This window comes from Leucoraja erinacea, chromosome 19 (genome assembly GCF_028641065.1).
Source record: "Leucoraja erinacea ecotype New England chromosome 19, Leri_hhj_1, whole genome shotgun sequence".
Classification (NCBI taxonomy): domain Eukaryota; kingdom Metazoa; phylum Chordata; class Chondrichthyes; order Rajiformes; family Rajidae; genus Leucoraja; species Leucoraja erinaceus.
The window spans coordinates 38500181-38510741 of NC_073395.1; the positions used below are offsets into that span (position 1 = coordinate 38500181).

The 10561-nt window shown below is 45.0% G+C and overlaps 1 protein-coding gene across 7 annotated transcripts in view; it reads right to left on the bottom strand.

Annotated features, from left to right (window-relative positions):
• The window catches only part of LOC129706508 (suppressor of tumorigenicity 7 protein homolog), a 182047-nt gene that overhangs the window by 170876 nt on the left and 610 nt on the right, over window positions 1-10561 (bottom strand). The window lies entirely within an intron of this gene.

Here is a 10561-nt window from a genome sequence, read left to right on the forward strand (position 1 = left end):
CATTCTACCCGTCTTTCTACCCAATATTCTATGCTGTTCTTTATGCTCTACCCATCTTACTTTATCTCACCCAATACTTCTATTCTTTTCTCTCTCTCATGCATTTATTCATCTTTGTCTGAAATGCATTTATGCTTTTTGTGTCCGCATTTCCTGAATACCACGGCTCTTTTTGCAATAATAAGCTTTGGCAACAATAAGTAATTTCTTATTGGCTTTCTGAGTGATTTGGTTCTCCAAGATTAGACACCAAGCTGTTAAAGCATTGCTTTCCAACCCTGCAACACCTCACATGTTCCTTGTTCTATGTCATTTGTCCAAATGTGGACATGTCTGCCTTCCCTCTTCTCCAGGTCTCTCCTGACCATTCATCCTGCCAAGCAAACACATGGAACACATGAATACCTTGTTCCAAGTGTGGACTCTTATTCATCGGCGAGACCAAGCGTAGACTGGGTGATATTTTCGCTGAAAAACCGTTGCTCAGTTCGCCTTGGCCTGCATGATCTCCTGATGGCCAAACACTTTAACTCCCCTTCCCATTCCCACACTGACCTTTCTGTCCTGGGTCTCCTCCATTGCCAGAGTGAGGCCACATGCAAATTTGAGGAAGAGCATCTCATATTTCCCTTGGGCAATTTACAACCCAGTGGTATTAATATTGATTTCTCGAACTGCAAGTAACCCTTGCATCCCATCTCTGTCTACCCCTCCCCCACCCTAGTCATCATACTAGTTTCACTAACGTCCTGTTGAGTTTCACGGTCTGCATCAACAACCCTGCAGCCAATAATGGAACGTTTCCTTGATCATCGTTAATTTTTGCATATCTTTCATTAATTTGTTCTGTATCTCTCTCTATATCACCGTCTACATCATCTACTCGTTTCCTTTTCCCTTGACTCACAGTATGAAGAAGGGTCTTGACCCGAAACGTCACCTATTCCTTCTCTCCTGAGATGCTGCCTGACTTGCTGAGTTACTCCAGCTTCTTGTGTCTTTCTACATGAAGTACTACAGTTTTGCTCACGTTCTCACTGAGCAAAACAACTAATCCAAATATTTACTTAGACATATCCAATAACTCCGGGCATCTTGCACTCAAGACTTCCTTCTTCCAGAATGTTTAGGCTGCAAGAATTAGAAGTTCTGGGTACCTATTCACGAGCACATCAGTGCAGTTCAATGTCTCGGAAGGAAATGAAACCACTCATGAAAGACAGCTCCAAGATAGGATATCTGGTTCAATTAAAAAACTGTCAGTTTCTTTGCAATTTGTTTTCTTATTTCTTTTATAATGCTCCTGCTGTCCAGCTCTATGGCCACATGTTACCCCAGACTCACACTATTCTACATTTTCCTTGAACTTCGTCCCCTTTGATGACTTGTTTTCACACCTTACCCTTCCTTATCTCTGTGTCTCCCTCTCCCCTGACTCTCAGTCAAAAGAAGGATCTTGACCCGAAACGTCACCTATTCCTTCTATCCGCCGATGCTGCCTGCCCCGCTGAGTTACTCCAGCATTTTGTGTCTATCTTCAGACTAATTTTTACCTTGGACATCATATGCGTCACCATGTGGAAACATAGTTATGAAAAATATACTGCAGGTGAATTATCTTCTGAATGCAGACACACTGTCGGTCAGAACACACGGGAGAGGACACAAATGATGCCACGTTCAAACAAGACCAAATTTCCTCTGAGAGACACACAAAATGCTGGAGTAACTCAGAGGGACAGGCAGCATCTCTAGAGAGAAGGAATGGGTGACATTTTGACTCGAGATCCTTCTTCAGACTGATTTCCTCTATTCGTCCATATATGGCAATTTATCACTCACCAACTGATAATCTGCTAGATATTGAGGGTTGTTTCCACAAACTCTGACCAAGTTCCATTTATGCCCCATCAATTCCATAAGTCCTTTAACTTTAGAACATAGAACATAGAAATGTACAGCACAGGAACCGGCCCTTCAGTCCACTAAGTCTGTGCTTGATGCCAACTAGGGTTGAAAACTGTCTCGTAGTAGCTGGGACATCCCGTATTTTGGATTAAATTGGTTTGTCCCGTATGGGACCGCCCTTGTCCCGTATTTGACTGCTACTACTCGGGTCAAGGGGACTGTCGGGTCGGAGCGCCGCTTCCGACCCCGCCTCAAACGTCCTGACGTAGTGCAGCCCATGGAGTGCAGCAGCAGCAGCGCCTCGCCCGTGGCCCTGTCTGTCGACAGCCCGGCCAGCTGCCCGACCTTCGGACCTTCGGCTGACCGCCGACACCACCGCTCCTTCTCATGGCCGCTCATCGGTTCATGAGTTGGACTGGGCGCCGGACTTTGCGGGTCCGGGCAAAAACTCCTCAGCTGGCCCACCGGCTGGGCTTTGTGTGCAGTCCAGCACCCGGGCCAACTCATCATTCACCCAGCCACGGCCGAGCCGGTCAACGAATTACCGTCGGGAATTTGTCCCGTATTTTGTCTTTTTGTCCCTTATTTGGGAGTGAGAAAGTTGGCAGCCCGAATGCCAACCTAAACTAATCTCACTTGTTTGCACGTGATCCATATCCCTCCATTCCCTGCACATCCATGTGCCCATCTAAACATTTCTTAAATGCCACTATCAAATCTGGCTCCACCACCAGCCCTGACAGCACGTTCCAGGCACTCACCACGCTCTGTGTCGCAAACCTTCCCTGAAATTATCCTTTAAACATTGCTTCTTTCACCTTAAAGTTATGTCATCTAGTCTTTGACATTTCCACCCTGATTTGGAATATCTTCCCTGTTGATGTCTCATATTTGTTATATTTCTATCACGTCTCCCCTCCGCCTCTGACTGACTCTCCAGAGAAAGCAATTCAAATAAGTCCAACTTCTCCTTATAGCCAGTACCCTCATATCCAGGCAGAACTCTGGTAAAGCTATTCTGCAAACACTTCATAGCCTCCACATCCTTCCTGTGATGGGGCAGCCAGAACTGTACACAATACTCCAAATAGGGCCTAACCAAAATCCTATAAACTGCACCCTATCAGATGGTTTAATTTTTTCATTACAAACAGAATATACTGGAAAATATTGAACTAATTGGAAGGCATCAATGATTAAATTGGTCCATGAGTCTGTGACTATCAGGCCACACTTTGCCTTTTCTGCCATATCTTTCTCTCCCTTTGTACCAAAATAAATGTTTAACCTACATTGATACACGTATACCCGTATTTCTAATTTTTACACATCTTTGCCGCAGTACAAGTTTCCCTCTTGTCCTCACATTTTCATGTGCACAAAGGATCAGCCTTGTGATGTTTCCTGCAACACATCTCACAACTTAAATGCTTCCTTTATGTCTGGCTGTACAAGGTCACGTGGCCATTCGGCCCATCTTCTACTCCGCCATTCAATCATGGCTGATCTACCTCCTCCTGCTATCCCCATTCTCCCCATGACCCCTGTATATATCAAGAAGTATCTTTGACAACATTAGTTTTGGACTCTGCTGATTTCCAACCATTTACTACCTACACTGTCCCTGTCAAGTCCACCTCTCTGGTATCTCTATTCACTGATTGTGGATCCTTTTTTCCGTGCTCATTGTGTATTGCCCTGTCCCAATTTATCATGGATATTTCTGCTAGTTCCCATGATGTTCCTGCAATCCCGAGCCACTTCCTCAAACCCAACTTCCATGCTTATCCTCTTTTTTCCCTAAACTTAGCCATTCCAGACATAATCTCTGCCAATTTTTAACTGCTAAATATTCAGAAACAACGATTTAAATCCCGAGCCATAAACCTCAGGCAGTAAATTTCAAGCTGAAAATAGTAAATTGCAATCTATATCATAACTCACAATGGAGTGGTAAATGGCATTAGGCAATACAGGCAACACTTCATTACAAGACTATTCAATGGTGGTCTAATTTCACCTGGAGGTGCATTGTCTGCATCACCAGATGATGAAACACATGACTCAAAATTAACTGTAAGTTCCCAGGGAGCTAGTGTCTTTTGCCTCACTGAATTAAAAAGTTTAAAGAACATAAGGTCACGCCCGATTATTGGAGTAGGCTCCTTTGCTGAACATAACCCAGCACTACTTATCGATTTATGGTTTTACTAAATATATTCAACACAAGGTAGAGATCTGGTACAACAAGCACATAATAACAAGCTTCAGAACTTCTGCACATATTCCAGATAATAGCAGCAGACGGAAGAGTGTGTTTAACAATAAACAAGTGTGAGGCCTCGAAGGAATTCAAACACAGACAAAAATTAATGAAGGCATACCCATGTGAATTGGAAAGGAAATGGCAATGAGTGAACAGTGCCTTCTACGAGAAAATAGGCAAGGGGCTTTGAATGGGAGAATGCAATTTTGGAGTTTCGAGGTGACTGAAGCATAACTGAGTGTTTTTGCGGTACATGGATCGAGGTGGCACAGGCCTTGCAGGTGGAAATCAGTTGTTTAGTTTATTGTCACGTGTGCCGAGGTACAGTGTAAAGCTTTTGTTGCGTGCTATCCAGACAGCAGAAATACAACAGATGGTTACAATTGACACAAGATAGACACAAAATACTGGAGTTATAGCCCTGTCTCACGGTACGAGTTCATTCCAAGAGCTCTCCCGAGTTTGCCCTGATTCGAACTCGGAGATTTACGGTAACGGCCACTCGTCGGTATTCGGGGCTCTCGTGGACATTTTTCAACATGTTGAAAAATCTTCACGAGTCTTCCCGTGCTTACCTGCCATTAGCGAGTCTTCCCGAGTACCTGCCGTTAGCGTTACGAGCCGCTAAGTGACGTCCCCGAGCTCCGACGTACCCGCTACATTCATTCTCCATGCTTACCGCCAGTTTGATTTTTTTTTAAACTCGGGAGAGCTCTTGGAATGAACTCGTACCGTGGGACAGGGCTTTAATTCAACGGGAGAGGCAGCATCTCTGAAGAGAAGGAATGGGTGACTTTTCGGGTCGAGGCCTTTCTCGATTCACTCCTCGACTCCATCCTATCCCCCCCGGTCCAATCCCTCCCAGCCTATGTTCAAGACACCTCACACGCCCTTCGTCTCTTCAATGACTTCCGTTTTCCAGACCCCAACTCCCTCATCTTTACTGGAGACTGAAGCAGGGTCTCGACCCGAAACGTCACCCATTCCTTCTCTCCAGAGATGCTGCCTGTCCCGCTGAGTTACTCCAGCATTTTGTGTTTATCTTCGGGTTTTAATCAGCATCTGCAGTTCCTTCCTGCACATGATGACAATCGATCCATTTACAGCGCATAGACACATGATAAGGGGATAACGTTTAGTGCAAGGTAAAGCCAGCAACGTCTGATCAAGAAAAGTCTGAGGATCACCAATGAGGTAGATAGTAGTTCAGCACTGCTCCCTTATCACATGGTGGGAAAACATAGCTTGAAACCAAACAAAACAACAAATGACAAAATCTGACATAGTGTCTGGTGAAAGGGATCTTGGTATTGGTTTATTATTGCCACGTGTACTGAGACACAATAACAACTTTGTTCTGCAAGCCATCTGGGCAAAATCATATCACACATGAGTGCAAAATGACATGTATGTGACGGGGTTCCAAAAACAGTCTTTAATTGGAAGAAATTGCAGTCCATACAAAACTGCAGATGAGAAAACAGGAGAGGGGCAGCAGAACCAGAGAAGATAGACACAAAATGCTGGAGTAACTCAGCGGGGCAGGCAGTATCTCTGGATCAGACTGAAGAAGGGTCCCGCCCGAAAAAGTCATCCTTCTATTCGAAGAGATGCTGCCTGTCCCGCTGAGTTACTCCAGCACTCTGTGCCTATCTTCGGTGTAAACCAGCATCTGCAGTTCTGTCCCACACACACACAGACAGAGAAGGTGCATTTGCACAGGCAGGGTATTAATATCACTACAGCACACCATCTCTGACAAAGTTTTTAATAAAGTAATACAGAAGATGAAAAGTTTAAATGGAAAGCAAGATATTAGGAAGTATTAAAAATTAAATGGAGTTACTTTCCACAGCCCCTCAGGGTTCTTGTTTTTTAGCAATAAACATGCATTCCAAAAAGTGTGAACTAACTCCAGTTACATATGCACATACATAAAAATGAAAATTAAATGCATCCGAGTGGAAGATATTCCAGTGTTTCGCCTCCTCTCACACCCAAGGAATTATGGAATTCTGTATCTGTGTTGTAAGGAACTGCAGATGCTGGTTTATTCCGAAGAGAGACACAATATGCTGGAGTAACTCAGCGGGACGGGCAGCATCTCTGGAGAGATGGGATGGGTGACACTCAAGTTGAGCTCCTTTTTCAAACTGAGAGTCAGGGGAGAGGGAGACATAGAGATATGGAAGTGCAAGGTGTAAAAACACAGATTAAAGCAGATGATGAGAAGGAAATGTAGAAGAGTTCATTGTTAGCTATGGGGAAGGTGACAAGGAGGTGACTATCAGTCTGAAGATGGGTCTCGACCCGAAACGTCATCTCTCCAGAGATGTGGTCTGCCCTGCAGAATTACTCCTGCATTTTGTGTCTAATTATGTAATTCTTAAACATAAAAAAAAATTCACTCAATATGGAGTAATAAATCCAAATTTGAGCCTAAAATCTGGAACCACTATCGTAAAATAAATGTGTAGGCCAAACAACACCTCATATTTCGCTTGGGTAATGTACACCCCAGCGGTATGAACATTGACTTCTCTAACTTCAGATAGCTCTTGCTTTCCCTCTCCATCCCCTCCCCCTTCCCAGTTCTCTCACTAGTCTTACTGTCTCCGACTACATTCTATCTTTGTCCCGCCCCTTGACATCAGTTTGAAGAAAGGTCTCGACCCGAAAACATCACCCATTCCTTCTCTCCAGAGATGCTGCCTGTCCCGCTGAGTTACTCCAGCAGTCCGTGCATATCTTAAAATAAATCTCTGCAGAGTAAAGCTATTTTTGCCAGAAGAAAAGGTAAATGTCGAGGATCAATCCTGCCATAACATCCACAAAAAATTCCCACGACATGCAAACCTCCTCCCTCTCCCTTCACCAAGCCATTTAGCTCATGTTTTGCAAATCTGCTACAATACCTCACAAACCTGGAAGCCGATTAGTTCGTTATAACCACCCAAAGTAGTAAAATCTCTCGAGATACTTCATTAGGAGTTGCAAGTTGACAAAGTTGTAAACCTATTCATACATCCTTTTTCGAGGAGGTTCATCTTCCTATTATGCTCAGAAAACTAGACTAGGCTATTTAGTTGGAACAGTTTCTATTGGTCAGCTAAATCATCCTAATCTGTACTTCAAACCCATTTAGGGACAAAATGCTGGAGTAGCGGGACAGGCAGCATCTCTGGAGAGAAGGAATGGGTGACGTTTCAGGTCATGACCCTTTCTCAAACCCATTTACCAGCCTTCATTCCACATTCCACCGTTTCCTGACTTGACAAACACACCCTGAACACTTCAAATGAACTGGGATCGAGAAATACTGACCAAGGGAAAAAGACATGAAAGATACTTGAAAACATGACTGAAAAAGGTACACTTTAAAAGAAGGGAGTAATAAGCAAAACAGTGTCAGGGAATGAAATGCAAAAGGCAGAGCTGAGAAGGTATTTCAATAGATGGCAGAGTGGGAGCATGTGGTGACGAAATGAAAGAACTTGCACAGTGGATGGAGAGGAAAATGAACTCAGAGACGCCAAAGACCCTAAACTGCATGATGCACTTGGAGTCATAAGGAAAGCAAGGTCATTAGGGCCTACTTAAATGATGGCTGCAATCTGAATGGAACACACTGGGAACAGGAAACAATAAGTGTGCATTTTGTGGCACAATACACAAGCAGCACTGTCAGATGAATTAGGATTTGTGTATGGCAGAACTTCAGTGGTAAGTCAAGGGTGCAAATAAAATGGAGAGGGGAGCAGTGAATCTGGGTATAAAGGCAGGAACAACGTCACAGAACGGGATTTGGTGATGGACTGGATATGACTTTTGAAGTTAATTTGTGATTGAACAAGACATTAAGGTCTTGGCCCATCTGATATCGGCTGTGAGCAGGCGTGGCAGAATAATGAACTGTCTGTACCATAGGTAGACACAAAATGCTGGAGTAACTCAACAGGACAGGCATCATCTCTGGAGAGAAGGAATGGGTGACCTTTCGGGTCGAGACCCTTCTTCAGACTGTTCCATATAACGCTTCCGGTAAAAAAAAAACATGTATAATTTGCCATTCCGCATAAACTGCACAGGAAACCCTCTGATAAAATGTCTTTATCGTTTAATATATTTATGATTGTTTTATATCCCTGTGCCAATATGGGAGTGGAACATGAAGTTTACTAATTGGTTGCCTTTTCATAAATATCAAGTTTAGGCCTATCAAAACTTGAAGTCACCTGGGCTCACTTTCTGCTGTATTCCCAGTCCTGCAGTTTATCACAAGGATTCAGGTTCTGATATTTTGCCATCCTAGTTATGTACAATATCAATAGGGCTTGACTACAGTTAACCAGGTTTGCACAGAACCTCAGCAACAGTCGGGATTGCTCAAACTCACATGACCTCAAGCCCAAGGTCAAAGAGCTAATGAGGACTAACTTCCGTCAGATGGAGAAAGTAACGTGACTGGCACAAAGCACAAAGCCAAGAAAGAACATACTGTCAACAAAAGAAAACACGTGTGCAAAAGACCAAACATTAAACGGTCTGACTTGGAGATTAAAAAAGAACTGACAGAAATCACTGTTTTATAGTAAATAAAGTCAAAGATCAGGAAGAACATAGCCTTAAAAATCTATTCGGAACAGCCTGCCCTCCTTGGATGATTCAAAAATCAACTCCAGTCCACCACAAAACTTACCAAAAATATTAGCATGAAATTATACAGAACAAATGAATTTTAAAATCCATATTATTTCAAACCAAGCTTCAATCGATCCTGAACTTAACAGCAAGCATTTAAAAGTAGCAATCAGAAAGAACATTGGTCTTCAGTGGACCATTACCAAAATGTCACCCATTCCTACTCTCCTGAGATGCTGCCTGACCCACTGAGTTACTCCAGCATTTTGTGTCTGTCTTCGGCATGTGTATGGTGATGGGAAGGATGAATGGAGAGTAAGAATTATTGGGCAGAGGAGCTTTGAGGAAGTGGGGCAATTGGTTGCAGAGGTGAATGACTGGTGGTAGGTGTAGGTTGTGGGAAGGGTTAGGGAGAAGCCAAAAGAGTTGCAAGATGGGTATACTGACTGGGGTGGATCTAGTATACCATAACATTGAGTGTTTGCAGTGCTGGTGGTGAGTATTGAGGGCGGCAGGTTGTTGCTTGGTTGGGTATGTATGGTATAACATGAGGACCCTGGTTTAGAAACATAGAAATTAGGTGCAGGAGTAGGCCATTCGGCCCTTCGAGCCTGCACCGCCATTCAATATGATCATGGCTGATCATCCAACTCAGTATCCCGTACCTGCCTTCTCTCCATACCCCCTGATCCCCTTAGCCACAAGGGCCACATCTAACTCCCTCTTAAATATAGCCAATGAACTGGCCTCAACTACCCTCTGTGGCAGAGAGTTCCAGAGATTCACCACTCTCTGTGTGAAAAATGTTCTTCTCATCTCGGTTTTAAAGGATTTCCCCCTTATCCTTAAGCTGTGACCCCTTGTCCTGGACTTCCCTAACATCGGAAACAATCTTCCTGCATCGGGAACAATCTTCCTGGTGATGGTGATGGTTGAGGCATGTTTCAGGAGTGAGCGGTCTGCAGGGTGGTGGGATCAGGGTGGGGAAGCCAGACGTGGGCAAGGTGTTGAGGGAGAGGCAATGGGAAGCTACTGGGTCCAGTGGCAAAGGTATGAAACCTTGCAGGGAGATCCACTGAGGATTGTGCTGGGGGAGGTGGAGATACCACAGAGTCCCTCCTTCAAGGGTGGGTGGACATGAGGGCCTGGGGTGGAGGCGAGAAGGATGTGGTTCCTTGTTTGGTGATGGGGTCTAGAGGAAAGACACTGGGATCCTTCCCCAAGGCGAGAATGGACGCTGGGAATGGGGGGGAGGTGAGTTGGTCTGAACCCTGGTTGTGGTACAGGGGACAGTTTTCTTGCTGGGCAATAATGGTTCTAGGGAGGGGAGCAGTTAGAGACAACTAACTGGTTGACCATTGAGAGCTGAAGAACGGGAAGGTGTTGTTCTGCACAGCCATGATTTTTAGCAATTATTTTTTATGCAAAATGTCAAAGTAAGGTTGTTGCAGTCGGAGGAGAGAGGAGGGATGGAGGGGTGTGTGAGAGGGCTGGAGGGGAGGGGGGAGGGAGGAGGGAGTGTGAGGGGGCTGGAGTGGAGGGAGGGATGGAGGGAGTGTGAGAGGGGCTGGAGGGGAGGGATTGAGGGAGGGATGGAGGGAGTGTGAGGGGGCTGGAGTGGAGGGAGGGTGGAGGGAGGGAGGGAGAGGGGAGGAGGGGAGGGAGGGATGGAGGGAGTGTGGGGGGCTGGAGGGGAGTGGAGAGAGGGGAGGGAGTGGAGGGGCTGGAGGGGAGGGGGAGGGAGGG